At 34.6% G+C, this 15,713-nt stretch overlaps 1 protein-coding gene across 2 annotated transcripts in view; it reads left to right on the forward strand.

Annotated features, from left to right (window-relative positions):
- Prp16 (ATP-dependent RNA helicase l(1)G0007) overlaps positions 1 to 15,713 on the forward strand; it is a 204,964-nt gene that overhangs the window by 46,342 nt on the left and 142,909 nt on the right. The window contains exon 1 of one of the 2 annotated variants that reach the window (XM_089633213.1): positions 8,494 to 8,568. The exons of the other annotated variant lie outside the window; for it this stretch is intronic. The gene's annotated coding sequence lies outside the window, so the exon portion shown is untranslated. Of the gene's footprint in view, positions 1 to 8,493; positions 8,569 to 15,713 lie in introns of those variants that run through there. 2 annotated transcript variants of the gene reach the window in all.

A 15,713-nucleotide genomic window follows, 5' to 3' on the forward strand; every position in this document is an offset into this window, starting at 1 on the left:
TTTGTACAGCGCCCTTGAGGTGATTTTTCACGAAAACGGTGCTATATAAATTAGCCAAAAAATATTGTTATTATATAATGGTGACCGGATAACACATCAAAATGACAATTCAACACACCTTTAAAAAGTGATATAGTCATGAAAAATTATAAAACAAAAACTAGGTTAAAGGTTAGGTTTATAGATTAGTTTTTTTCATCGCTTTTATTAAAAATATGTTGATTTATCCCAATCATGCAAAATGCATCGAAGCTTCACCTTTAAAAAAATGTATTAAGAAATAACTAAGCAGGGGGTACTAAAACATGTGCTGACAGTTGACATAGAACTGTCTTTTTAGAAATACAACTCCTAAAACAAGAAAGAGGAAATACTGCAAACGGAGTGTTGCTTACTGTTAATTTATTTTATTGCAATAAAATCACAAAATTTAACTAGGGACTGATCTCCAGTTCCCCCAGCTTCTTCCACAGAAGCTGGGGGAACAATGACGATCCTTGCTTTATTGCAATATATGTTTTCCAGTTATTAAATCATATTTCAAGGTTTTTTAATGATCTGTCCTTCGGGTATGATTTGAGATTTTCACAGCCAAAAGTATTATAGTCATTTGTTTTTGGGGTATTATGCCGTGTTGCGCTACCTCCTTCTTTAGCCAACGTTTCGGACAGCATTGCAGTGTCCATCATCAGGGCAGATGTGTAATCTGAAACGTAAAGAATTAGGTAGCGCAACACGGCATAATACCCCAAAAATAAATCACTATGATCTGTCCATCGTTCATTATAACAATTAATAATGAACGGTAGAAATCCCATTGATATTGCGACATAAGTGATGATTCATTCACTATCAGATTTCTTGATAATGTCGAACCAATTTAAATATTATGGTCTTGACTCATATTAATAGGACGCTTTTACCTATTTAATTAACACGGGAGGGTCATCTTTGGCGATGCTATACGGGGGATATTTTTAAATCGTTTCACATGATTAAGTCGTGAAGATTACCTATTCCCATATGGTAATTGCCAAACTTGTACCAACGATGGGAACGCGTTTGGCGTATTTCCTGTCATCATGTCAAAGGAAACCTCCATTGAAATGTAAAACAAACAGTCAGACCAGACACGGCTTCCAAACCCAACTGTGAGGCGCATTTCCGATGTATATATGGTGTATAAAACTGTAAAAACCTCATTCAACCTAACTCAATGCAGCATGACGGAAAATCAACAGGTGTCCATTTCAGCGATTATTCGCTGCCATGAATAGACTGGTTTGACTATATGTGGGAAGTGCCTTCTACATTAATTCCGCGTTAAGTCTTCATTAAATTTGTTGTGAAGTTTAGTTATGTTGTAAGCACAACCTGAGTCGCTTTATATACTAATAAGTCTCATAAAACCTACTGGGCCAACGCTTTTTAACATTTTTTTATCAACTCTGATAAAAATAAAACCCCATTAATCGTTTTACTCGAACTACCGCATTGCAGACAAAACATTCAAGAAGTGTTCAAAACGCATTTTCGCAAACAAAATGCTTAAAAATTAAGTTACTTTTAAAAAGCTAACATAACAACCTACGCAGTTTTTACTTTGATTCTACGTTCTGTTTTGGGATTCGAATCCCTGAACTTTGTGTCAATGGACTGGTGGAATGATAACAATCAAACCTTTTACGTTGCCAAAACCGCCGTAAATAATAAACATAACGGTTTGAATGCCGCCATAATGTTTATTTTTTGTATTGATCTGTTTTGGCGTTACGTGCGACTCTACAACTGTGCCGGGCCGTGAGTTTGAGGGCTACCAATACACGCTCACTTTATTTCTATGTGTGGGTGTGTGTCTGCTCTGTATACAGTTTAGGTACGTTACGTACAATGGGCAAATGTACAGGTATGTAGGTATATTATAAAATATTATTGTAAATACATGTACTCGGGACGAGTTTTTCTTTACTGGCAAAGTGCCATTTTGTAGCTTGGCATACAATTTTTCAGCGCGTTTTCTGTGTACTATGTACCCCGCTTGAGTCCGTACCAACACGGAATAAATAGGGTTGAGAAAATACATTTCTTGTATTTTCCCTTATTTTAACCTTTATGAGGGTAGAAGTAAAAATATTAGTTTTATGGGATATATATTATAATATGTTTTGGTGAATGAATGAAAACTAAATGGAATCTCAGAAACCCACGACGCGACGCATGCCTGGGAACGGGTTGTATTGTATTTCATTATTTTCTCTTTTAGTCTGTATTTTCACTGTATGAAAAATAAAAATATTATGTTCGGTCTTCAAATACACATTTTTTGACCTTTAAGCAATGCCAAATGTATTTTACCCTCCAAAAAGGAAGAAAAGTCAGTAGCAAATTTATTATTATTATCCAATTTCCACCGTCCATCGCCTTTCAAGGTAAAAATTAATATGCTTAATATTTACATAACTTAAATTCCTCGTTTTACTCCATCCGAGGTGAAATAGCGTGTACAGTGCACTCAGTCTGGAGGCTGCGGGCTCTACACCCGGTGAAGTGCAATAATATTGACATAATGTTTCGTGGTAGAAGAAGACGGGGACGCCCGAAGAAGACATGCTACGATCAAGTAAACCAAATACTTCTTCTTTCGTATGGTGGGGGGTGAGAGGGGGACATCTAGGTCTGCGAGCCATTCTAGGGCCTCGGCGTCGCCATGTGAACCTCATCAATCCCGACGGGGAATGAATGGAGCGGGCATTCGTTGACTACATATTAGGTTTTTTTTTATTTTTTTTTTATAGTGAATACCTCACAAGAGTCCCAACTGCTCCCGTCTGGAGCCAGTGAGACTATGGCATCCCCAATTGGGGGATGTTGTGAGGCTGAAGGTAAGTGGGGAAGGGAAAGAGGAAGGTGGGGAAGTACCTGGCTATTCAGATCTAGTCACTAAACACGGCTAAAGCCATTTGGAGCAACTTTTCAATTCTGAATGGTGGTCTTACACCAGGGCGATACTGGTAGTATCTTCCACTCTGGAACGTGCCGCAAATATACTATATATTATTTTAATTAATTAATTGTGAAATAACACAAATTAATCAAATAAAATTTATTTGCGCACGCCGGGTTCGAACCCGCGACCTGTGGAATGGTAGTCCAATGCGTTACCACTGGACTATGCCGGCCGTCTGCACCGCACCACATTCACACATTGCCGACTCTTTAAAGCCCCATCTGGGAGCACCTTAACCTATTGATGGCGGACCAGGTTTTGTGAGGTAATGAGAACCCAGGCTGTCTCTTGGTGGGGTCCTGTACGAGGTGGGCATTTCCCACGTTGACCGTTTGCCACTCAAGTTTCCACCTATCTTCTGGGGTGAGAGGTAATCGGAGGAGCCTTTCTCCTTCCGCCCAGAAGGGCTTTCGGGACTTCAAGCGGCATGCCGGGAACCAAATACTTAGGTCGGGCCATGTCAAAAGTCAGAATAACATAAGGGCATGAATGAGACGATGTATAAATGTAAAAGAAGAAAGGATTATCTGCCAAGCAGAGTTGTTTGACGGCCCCTCCTCTCTGCCTACCTCTGCTGGGAAACAGGCTTGGTTGTTAGGTCAGTTAGTGCTTCATTTTCGAACAATGTTTAATTTCTATGTTGATAGATGATTTTTGAGTTCGACGAACCTTAAAAACGTGGTTTCGCTGCTGTTACCAGGGACATCAATGTATACATATTTTTGACAATGAAAACAGTTGTCACACACTCTGTATTCCAAATTAAAAAAGGCCACAGCTGTTTTTAAATAGTGAGAAATCTTTTTTTGACGATATCAAAAAAGATAACCATTTGAACAAATATTTATCCCATGTTTCTAAGTGATTTGGTTTTGAATTTTTTGATCGATTGATTTTTCATTTTTCTTTGTTAAGGTCAGTGTTTTCCAAACTATAGCACGCGTCACGCGTAGGTATTTTCTGATTATCAAAGATTGCACGAATACGTGATTAAATTTTATCTGTCTGATGATATAGTGTTGAGTACGTCTTACAAGATGCACTACAAATTCGTAATATGTCCCGCCACCTGACAAAGTGTATTTGTTCCACCTCTTTAAATTACTACAAATGAGGTGGTGTATTGGCACTGCATTTCGCGGTTAACTTTTACCTACAACTACCGTTTTAAATATGCATAATAAAAACTTTTGATTTAACATAAGGACAATAATGAACGGGTTTTTGCATATTTTATTTTCGTAAATATCAATGCACGTTTAAAATCCTTTATATTTGACATAACATTGTGAAAGGTAATTGATGTGTGGTTCGGTAGGTAGGTACTACCAAGGCTATAAACGTAGGATGCCCCAAGTTAGAAATTAGGTACGAACATATAAAAATAATAATGGACTGTAAAAATGTCAAAAAAACTTCTAGTCAGAATAACTCTCATATTATGTAAATAAATAAAAACTGGGTGATATAAATACATTATAGGAACATATTATAATAATGAAATAACCCTGGATTTTTATTGTTTAAATGAAAAATAAAATGTTCATAAAATAAACCTGTGATATGAAAATATTGCGACACCTCACCTCGTTTGAGTTGGGTCAACTCATCACCTAATTTATGTATTTGAATACTCAATACAAACTCATTCCTATATCGTGTTCTACCGAACATTAGTCAGATTGTATTATTATTTGATTGACTGTCCGGTTTTGATTCTTGTAGACTGTAGACGGAAGTGGCGCCCTCTGTTATTGAAAAAAAATCCATGGAAGTTTTCAGGCAGCCTCACGATGAAAAAATGACAGAAATTACAAAAAATTTAATTTCTCAGTTTCAAAAACTTACACGTTTTTCCGACCCATTCTCCGACCAATTTTCTAAGCTATTTTTCCAATTTTACCGGAAGAATTTTTTCTCAAAAAAATAAAAAATAACAAATTTCACAAAAAAGAGGTAAATATTGTTATAATAATATCCAGATACATTTTCTGACCAAAATTATCACAATTTCCCAACATGGAAAATCTCTGTACTTCATATTATGTCAGAAAAATAAATGTCTTAAAAAAAATTATTGCTATTTTCCGACCATTTTTGCCAGAAGAAATTTTTCAGAAAATTTTAGTGTCAAAAATTTTCCAACATAATGCGCTACGAACAGACTATTTTTGAAATCGGTTCCTTTTTGGCATTTATAAAGTACAAAAATTTGAGGTGTACCTATGAAAAAAATATATCTGCAATGCTAGGGCAGACCCGTGAAAAATCACGGCATAGTCATAGAGGCTTTATGGTCGAAAAATGTTCCACTAATATCACGTATTGTTAGTAGCAGTGCGCGGGGACCGGACTCGGTAGTTTTTGGTCGTTTGGCGGTCGAATTGGACTAATTGGCGGTAAAAACGTGGAAAATTGTTTTTCGCTTCGCTAAATAATATAGGGAAGATTTGAATTCTCGGCAAATCAGATCCAATTTCAAAAATGGAAATAATTTTCACTTCTTTTTTTTTAAAGTTTGGGTTACGTCAATAAAATCTTTAAAATGGTACAAGCATCTCTAAGTTTGAGTAACACTGTGTACTCGATAATGAAATTTTAAAATAGACTGATTCTGCTTAGATACTACTTTCATTAAGTTGTGTTTGGTGACCAGATCTGAATAGCAAGTGTCCCACCTTCCTCTTCTTATCCCAATTATATTCAGAGCTTGAAAATGTACGTTGAAATTTGATGAGTTGTTCAAATTCTGTGAAACAACCCGTCCTTACCTTTCGAATGAACACCGTTAGTAAACTTTAAAATTCATTCGTCAAAAATTTAAACAAAAGAAATACACCTTTTATATACATTTTATTAATGAAATTAAATCATTTTTGTGCCAACATAATCGCTTGCCTGAATTGTTCCTACAATCAGTTTAATTGGAAATGACTTATTATTGAATACCCAAGAATATTTTACATACATATTACAACATCACAAACAACCTTAGTTAGTATGTTTTATAATCGAATGTTAATATCTTTTGCCCTTGATTTGAAAATAACTTTTACATATTCTATTAAAACCATCACTTGAATTTAAGTTAGTCTTCTTTTGTTTTATAAATAACGAAACGATCGCTTTATTTTACTTATACGATCCGCATTGTTGGAATTGTGACGTAAATGAAAGTCACATGAAATTCTGCTTTATTTCGCAGACACACTTATTTTTAAATGCAGAGATAAGCCTCACCAACGTTTTCAGCATATTTTTTAAACGAATAAATATATTATAAATTGAAATAAGTACGTTGTCATTTCGTTTCAGATTGAATAAAGAAATATCATTGCGGTTATTGCCTGTAACTGTAATAACATTAAAAATGAATAATTATTTTCTTCAAGACAAGTAGCACTTACTTTACCATGCTGATAAAATTACTTGATGTTTAAAAAGCACCGTGGGCACAATCTGCATGATAGTGCATTTCTGATATCTATCAGTCCCTACAATAATATTATTAACCAGACAATCATAATGCCCTGACCTATGCATGTTATCATGACCCTTCCAAAACACTCAACACTTAGTTAAATTAAACCCCCACGCCGAAATTCCTCCAATTTTCATCGAAGAACAATTTTAACCCTTGATAAAATGTAATCCTTTTTACTAGCTATCTGTGCCCTGGGAGGGATTTCGTTTCCCAGTACGCTCGTAGCTTTAGCACTGAGTATGCCTCTATCTGGGGCGATCAATATTCAAGGATGACGTCATACCAAGACCTCACCGGATTACAATATTAGGGGAGATATACCCGAGGCAACAAGTATGACTAACTCACAAAAAAGTATTTTCATTTTAACGCAACAAATATTTGCAAGTATTGATGGTGATTGTTTTTTACTCGGGTTGTGAAATTTATTGTTTTGCTGGCATTGCGTTGCGGCCTGGGGCTACGTGATATTCGCGGCAAAGGCCGTAAAATCAATAGAGTGAAGTCCTCATTCTGAATAGAGTAAAGAGTTCGGCGCCAAGTCTTGATGAGATGGCGCTCGTTATTTTGCTACAAACTTGCTATTTGCCGGTTAGGCGTTTAAATTTTAAGTTTATGTTGCAGTAAATTTATTTATTTTTTGAAACATGACATTTAAATTGAATCATATGGCTAATTCTCGTAAAACAACGAATTGGTATAAACTCTAAAGAAAGGGGACCAAAAATTGTTTTTAAAATAAAATTAGTGTATTATAGCAAATTATGTCAAATCAATCCCGAAGCTGGGCCCGGGTAGTTTTTTCCAATAAACTAAGTCTTCTTGGCAAAAAATTATAGTTATAGTTAAAATAATTTTCATAGTTTTAATTTTTTGGATCTCCGAAAAACGCATCGAATCTATGGATGTGACCCGTGACGTCATCAGTCACCAGTCTTTTTATTATTAAGATTACCTTGCAAGATCGAAGAACACTAAGGACGGGTTGTTTCGGAGAATTTGAACAATTCATCAAATTTCAACGTTTATTTACGGGTTCTGTGAAAGTCCTATTCAAATTCTGTTATTATATCATTATAGGCTAGTTGCTTGACAGAACTAAAATAAAAACAGAACTTAAAAATATCTTTCACAGAACTTGAAAATTAACTTTGAAAATTGAAGAATTGTTCAAGTTCTCCGAAACAACCCGTCCTAAGTAAAATGTTAGAGTCTCTTCACTAATGTTATCGCATTGAATCAAAGTGCGATGCATCCATGATAAATAATTTACCGGTATTTAAAAACCTGCATTCAAATATTTTCATCGGTTCAAATGTGAATGTAGACCAGAGTTGCCTATGCCTACGTTCCAAAATACCCATAAGAGATTACAAGATTTTCAAGTTTCCTACAAAATCTCCACAAGTTCCCTTTCTTCCAAAATGAAACAAAATTTTATTGAAATTGGCATTGTTTTTTTTTATTTTATTATTGTCATTTTCGGATTTTTCTTTCGTTCAGGCTTCAAAAATAGACTTTTTTTTAAATTTGCTGCAAACGAAAACGAAATATAGTGCGTTCTCGTAATTATTGTAAATATTATTTTTCAAATTGTTGTAAAATCAAGAAATGCCCAGAATCCCCGCATTTTCCCCTAAGAATGGTTTTCCCCACAGACAACGTAGACCATAGATATATCATTTGTGGTTGTGATGAAACTGCAGGTTCAGTCGTACCAACCAAACGGTCTGTTTTAATGGGATGGTATTTTATTGGTTTTAAAAACAATTTTTAAATTCTACTTAGCTTTACGTTTGTTGATCTATGTGAATGTATATTTTTCAAGCCATAATATTTTTCACTGCAGTTCCTTATTCGCGATTACCTAAAATATAAGTACGTCTAAAAACGCAACGCGTTAAAATACCCCTATTTCGCATGAAGCTTTTTTGCGCTACTGAGAAATAATACAAAATGTTATTATTTTACTTGCGTGCTCAATAATAATTAGTTGTGTTCGCAACAGGATTGGTTGTTTTGTAAATAGGCGTTCTATTTATAGTTCCAGAATGAGTGGAAGTCAAACTGGCTTGCGGTTTGTAATATTCAGTAATCTAATCGCGTTTGCATTGGTCATTATTTGTTTATAACGAGTTGGATGCTAAATTTGTCTCGAATTTTTACGTTTTGAATTTTGTCAACAGTCTGCGGTAGGCGAAGTATATTTATTATCATGTATTGAAATATGGATGTCCTTAATTATTATGTTTAATTATGATTGTGTTTGCTTAAGGCCAGAATTTGAGTAAATAGAATTTCACCTTTGTGTTTTTAACTGCGTCGCATATTTTTATACTATCAGCATTATTGTTTTTCGTATTCGTTTGTAAATATCATGCAGTGCATTTGTTTTCAATATCTATAACATGTTGGGCACGGTGCAAAAAGTATTATAAAACCCCCGTTTACTTTTCTTTCACATTATTTACTAACTGTAATTATTTACCAGTAAGTTCCCGCTTCCACGGAAATCGCAAGTATCCGATACTGATGTTGTGTATGCACGTCGCAAACAACTTGTCGTTAAACGTCGCTACCTACTGAAATCACAAGACACGTGTCGCCACCATTTCTCGAAATGTCAAAACTATATTTCATAACCTCACTCACCACTGCTGCAGCTGTAATTTTTGTTGACTATTGTTCCTAGTTTTGATTTAAAATCTAAAGCACAAACGATGAGACTGTCATTTTTGCTACACTATCATTGTAAGATGACGCGGTTGTTTTGATTTGTTGCGCGGACCCACAATCGTTGATTGAATTTCACAATAAAAACTGTTGTTATGAGAGCACAGGCAATGCATAACATTGATTATCTCCCGGCGATCGTCACTTTAGAGAACAACCGAGCAAGGTCGTTACAGAGCAAAAGGTATTTTACAACGACAATGGCGGCAACCCCCAAGTGCGGATTTAATCATATGTCAAATCCTAGCTCTGTCATTAGTGCAAAACATTTCAAACCTACCGGAAACCGATGAAGTAGACCATCACGAAACAATCATATTTATTTATTGCTCAGCCATATTTGAAGTCTCGGCGACGTGAGTGTTAATGACTTGGACCCGATGGTCGCGGGAGACTCGCGTTACCGACGATTTTGCAAAATGTTGGCAACGCGTGACTGTACCAACCTCCACGCAGATATATTGCGGTTGTCGTCAAGATACTTGAATCATCGAGTATCTGATACTTGCGTATCCCTGTGGACGAAGGGCCTTGCAGTAAAGCTAGGATCAATGACAGTAATAAAACACTTAATAATAATCACAACATCTCGATGTTAAACTTTCTCACTATCTAACCATCACGACATTCAAGAGGATACACATACACAGCCACCCAACACTTGGGCACACACCCCTTGCTTCATTCAATAATATTAACATTATGTATCCTAAATTTATTTGTTAATATGTTGTTATAACTTATTATAAATTCGCATAGATTATTATAAACATACTAATTTTGGCATTCGGTTCATGGGTGCGTGATTGAAATTGTATTCCTGCGTAGTGTGTAAAATTATTCAAGTTCAATGAACTTTTAATTTTCAAACTTGAAACTGATACGTATAAATCATATCAAACAAGCGATTGAGTAGGTACCAAAAGTATTTTATTAATTAATAATTCTTTATTTGAAATGTGTATTTCTTTTGTTTTGTTCGACATGCTTAGAAAAATTAATAGACCGAAGATTACTGTAACAACGCGCGTATTTCACTGCACCAGGTCCGGTAGACATACTTTAGCGGTCCGTTCATACATGTAACTGTTTCATTCGTACACATATAACATAATAATGTAACATAATAACATTACAACTACAATACCCATTCATTCTACACTCTATCAATTTAATCACCTTTCAGACAAAACATAATAAATCCTTAATCCCTAACTTAGCGGTATAGTATGTATGTACATAATTAATTAGTGTGATCTATTTACTAATAATTTCTCAAATTTTTCATCCTCTCTACTTCTTCTAGACTCTTCTTGCAACCCAAACTAGCTATTCATTATTTTTCTTTTTTATATTATAGTAATGTATAGATTCTATGTCCGCAAACTGTAAAATTCACCCGCCATAACACAGGGTCATCCCTAGCATGGAGGGTGAAATATCACAAAAAACCACATGTACTCTCTAAATCATGTATCAATAAAATAAATAAATATATACTTTGAATGATTATCCTTTTCATAAGCGGATCATTAATATTATTGATAGTCATATATATAGTCATAATATTTTATAAGCCGACGCACAGTGGGCTGAAAATCGCCTTTCATAGACATAGAGACTTGAATTTTCAAGGGTATTTTTGTAAGAGCATTAAAATGAATCATCAACATTAAAAAGGGTTTTTTTCAACATTGAGGATTTAAAAAAAAAAATCGCACCTTGCGCCACAATATGAAGTATGTCAAAAAAATACAAATAAATAGTAGTATTATCTGTGTGTAAGGATAGAACGGCCAACCTTATGATTCCAGAGATAGTCTCATTTTTAATGTCAGCGCCATACAATGTTTTCTTAAAAAAATTATAACTCCTTCATTTGTACACGCAATTGCTTCGTACGGCATTTTATGGCATAGTAATGATCAGCAGAATCCATTTCTAGCCAAAAAAATACCCTTGAAAATTCAAGTCTCTATGTCTATGAAAGGCGATTTTCAGCCCACTGTGCGACGTAGCATATTGGTTAGTGCACCCGACCGGCAATCGGAAAGCTGTGGGTTCGATTATTTCTTCTCGGAAGATTTTGTCAATTTATATGGGTGTTTCAGGCTAGTAATCATTTGTTATTCTTTGTGCTTTGCATAAAAACTTTGTATAGTAAACTTAAGTTTATCTTTTTTTAAATATGTTAATATTTTTATTCGATTTGTATCTTGTGTTTTTATAATGTCACTGGAAAGATGTCATAATTTATAAAGTTTACTAACATTCGAAATGTTAATTTTATCTTTGTAGGAAAATGATCCTGAGGCAAATGTATATTATATGTATAAAGACTTGTAGCTTCACAAATCCCGCAATAATAAAATCCCATGATTTAGTTCTGTAACAATCTTATCAGCTTGTTACCATATCAGCAAGGTCGCATTTGAATTAAACCTTTGAAATTAAATAATAATTATTATAACATTTTTCTGTTTAATATACCTTAGAGGACGATCTGATAAAAATATTTGTTTTTTATGTAACATTTGATTAAATAATAAGAGCACCTCAAATGATATAATTTGAAAATCTATCTACACATGATTCACTCACTAAAACGTCGTAAAATAACTGAATTTAAAAATAAAATACATAATTTCAAAACATAAAATAGAAATATCCCGGGCAAAGCTATAACCGTCCTGTATCCCTTGACTGTAATATTTTTATAAAAAAACCGTATAAGCGGGAAAACGTTATACAAAGAAATGATAAAACGAGGATTCATTGGGTAAATACAATAAAGTTCACTTGTATATAAAAACTAACGGAGACCCGTGAAAAATCACGGGATAGTCTAATGGAATCGAGTAGATTCGGGAAAAGAATCATTATTTTTTTTTATAAATTACATAATGTACATTTACCTGATTGGACCCATCTTATTTCATGCACAACTGAACACAATGACTGTCACGAATCTTTTGATAATTGCTCCGTTTCAATGTGGTGTACCCTACTTCTTTTGTGATTAAACATACAGATTTTTCTTTCAACGTCACGTAATAAAAAATCTTGTTTAGAGTGTATAATTTTTAAACAAGTATGTATGTGTATATGTTTTATCATTTATTGATAAAGGAGTGATAAAGAATTCTACGTGTCACGCCACAAGAACAGTTGTATCAAATTGGCGTACTTATCAAGTATTAGTATCTGAGATATAAACCAATTGGTAAATAGTTGATGGACACTGTCTTAACTCGCTTCTTGTATCCGCAGGGGCGGGCAGAGAGGATAAAACGCCTCAAGTATCTGCTGGGACAATTGATGTATTATACTAGATTAGCCCTGTCTAGTTAATCCATTTTAAAAATGACCCCACATAGCGCGTACGTCACAAATATGGAGATGAACTTAACAACCCAACTCTGTTTAAACTCCTTGTACAAGCATTCAAACTCGTAAGCGAAACCACGGAGAATTTGTTGTCAGAAGTGTTGTAATATGGACATAAAGCCAAAAAGAAATGTTATTTGTCACAAATTTGCCGGAAATAAATCTAATCTCGTTGAATTTTTCACATTTGTTAATACTCTGCCCTCAAGCTATCTGTAAGGCCCACAATGCGTGGGCCTTTTCATAATAATGTGCACGTGAACCAAACCAAAATTGTGTTGGGGATATTTTTCAATGGATATAACGTGTCTAGTCTAATTTAGTCTATGGCTGGGACCATTAACATTTACATTGATAGACCCACCGATCAGGGAAAGGGAAACAAACCAAGTTTGACACCTCACTCATTTTTAGAGTCGCTGCGCCAGGCGGTTTTAAAAACGAACATTCAGATCCTGCGCAGAAAAGACTAACCTTTGTCTTACTTTAGAGAACTTTACTTTTCTGCGCAGAGTCTAGTTATTTCAATGTGCGCTCTTCGGCGGTCAACGTACGAGTGACGTCGTAGGTTACTCAAAACATTCCCGAACCCTCCTGGTGCCAAAAATATGGTCACGTGGTTTGCCTCCAGCTAGTCCACAATCCACATCCATCATCGTCTCTTACATGCCATTCTGATATTGTGGAACGCCCCCGACTTGGACTTGTTAAATACCGCTTTCTTCGTATTGATTATTGTTACATCTACATTTTTTGGATCTACTCATTTTTATTTCGGACATACGTGGTTCCCACTCATGTAACACATTTATTATTTATTTTCGAATTTTAACATATTTGTGTATTTGGAAAAAAAAATTGTTATGCACGACAAATAATGTTGTGTGATTATTTGTATAAACAATTATAATATTAATAATAATATGACCAAATGGAAATTGTGGAAACAAATTCTGTGTTTTTCTTGACAAGAGTTCAATTTTAGGATTTTATCATACGCTTCTAATTTCTTCCGCTAATAATTTATAAAATAAATCTTAGTGAGTATAAAGTGTTTATTTTAGGGCATGCAAATATATAATACTATCTGAAGTCATGAGCATTCCCCGGCCGTTACACAAAGATTTCGAAATATGATATAATTTTTTTGAGAGTTTTTCAACAACTCTATGAAGATCAGATTGGTTTTGTATGCTGCTCCCCAACTGATTTGTACGCCTTATGGATGGCATTTTCTTCTAAGTCTATTTTGTTCCTTCCTCTGCTAGTTTCGTGCCCCCTGACATTCTTCATTATTGCTATCATAACTCCAACATGAACTGCTAGTCTTGCTTCCTATTATTATTCAACTTTTTTAGAGATTCTATTAATAGATCTTCATGCACTCGCATTTACATCAATGTCCTTATCTGTAATCCTTATTTTACATACTTATATTGTCTACTTTAGGTACTTACATTGTCCACTTTAGGTCCTTACATTGTCTACTTTGGGTACTTACATTGTCTACTTTAGGTACTTATACACACTGTCTATTTTGGTGGTTCAAGTATGCATCATTTAGGTACGTAGTATAAATGGAAATCGTGTTTTTTGTCTGTATGTATCCAATTGGATATCTGCGTCATATTTTCCAATTTAAAGAAATTCTCGCAATATTGAGATTAATGTTTTTCTCTTTCTCTGGTTACCTGTATCATTATCTATAATTATTTTATCATGTGTTTCTCAAAAAGATGAGCGTTTGTACAATTTATCTACTATAATTACTTCATAAAATGTCTTTATCGGCAATAGACGACAAACACATTAATAAATAGAATTAATTCTTCGGCGAGATTCGATTAGAATATTCTCATTAATATTTCTTAGAATATTTGCGAGAAATGTCTTCTAGGTATATTGTTAGAATCTACCTACCAACTAATTGGAATAATATTATCGATGAATCATACAAGAAATATGATAATATTTAGCCGATATATCTTTCTCGAGTTGCTGAAATCGAGCTGACATCGTCATAGAATAGGTAGGTACCTACACTTTTAAGATTTACCCACCAGTTCGATCACATTGGACTTTCTACGATGATTAATATGATGATGATATTGATGATGATTGATGATTGAGTTAGGTAATCCTTCAGACTGTATCTTTGAAAATTATGACCAGGCATTCGATTTTTCGTCATCAATTTATTTTAATTATTACCTTTGGAACTTACTACTTTCTGATATTTGGGTTTCCCTCTCTAATTCCACTTTTAAGGTTAAATTAAAAACATTTATTTAATTTCAAATCAGAAGCGGGGAGTAATTTCGCTGGAACTTGATAGTTAAGTATTATTTAAATATATTTTTTTATATTAACCCCACACCCTGAGGAAAATATTTTCCCTCTGGGCTTTTGTCATCTTTAGGGATGTTGCGTGTACGGTATTTTTAAGGAGATGAAGATCTGCGAAGTAAAAAGGTATGAGGGGTGGGAGGGAATCTAGTGTGTTAAAAATATATCCCTCTCCATCATTGGTCGAGAAACCAGTTGGAGAGGTCAAATGGTCTCCCCAAAACAGCCTCTCCCGATCTTACACGTAAATCAGCAAACGTAGCGAAACACTTAGATTGACCTATGGCAGAGGTGTTGGTTATATTACGGTACCCAAACCCGCCTCCCAAATCTTTAAAAATTGTGACGGGAAATTTAATGCAGATCGATTACCCATGTGATGTAAAAAATAAATTAGACATCGCAAAAGCTCTCGTTTGGAGGTACGTGTATTACCCCTCTCTGGAGTGGGAGGGTTAAATAACAGTTTAGCCGACAGAATTTGATAAATATTGAGATGTTCATTATAAGGTAGATATTAAGCGAATATGAATTACAACTTGGAAAACGATAGAACAATGTATTTATGATAAGGAAACAGAGTTGAAATTGAAATTTATTTGCTGTAATTGATTTGATGCTTAAATCGATTGAACGATAGATTTCTCAATACTTTTGACTAGAATTTGATAGCCAGTATGGAGAGGCGTTAAGTCCACCAAAGTACTGTGCAATAAAATATTAAAAAGTAGTTTCTTGAATAAATAGATTTTAATT

This window comes from Hesperophylax consimilis, chromosome 7 (genome assembly GCF_061612785.1).
Source record: "Hesperophylax consimilis isolate HC1 chromosome 7, BYU_Hcon_1.0, whole genome shotgun sequence".
NCBI classification, from domain to species: Eukaryota; Metazoa; Arthropoda; class Insecta; order Trichoptera; family Limnephilidae; genus Hesperophylax; species Hesperophylax consimilis.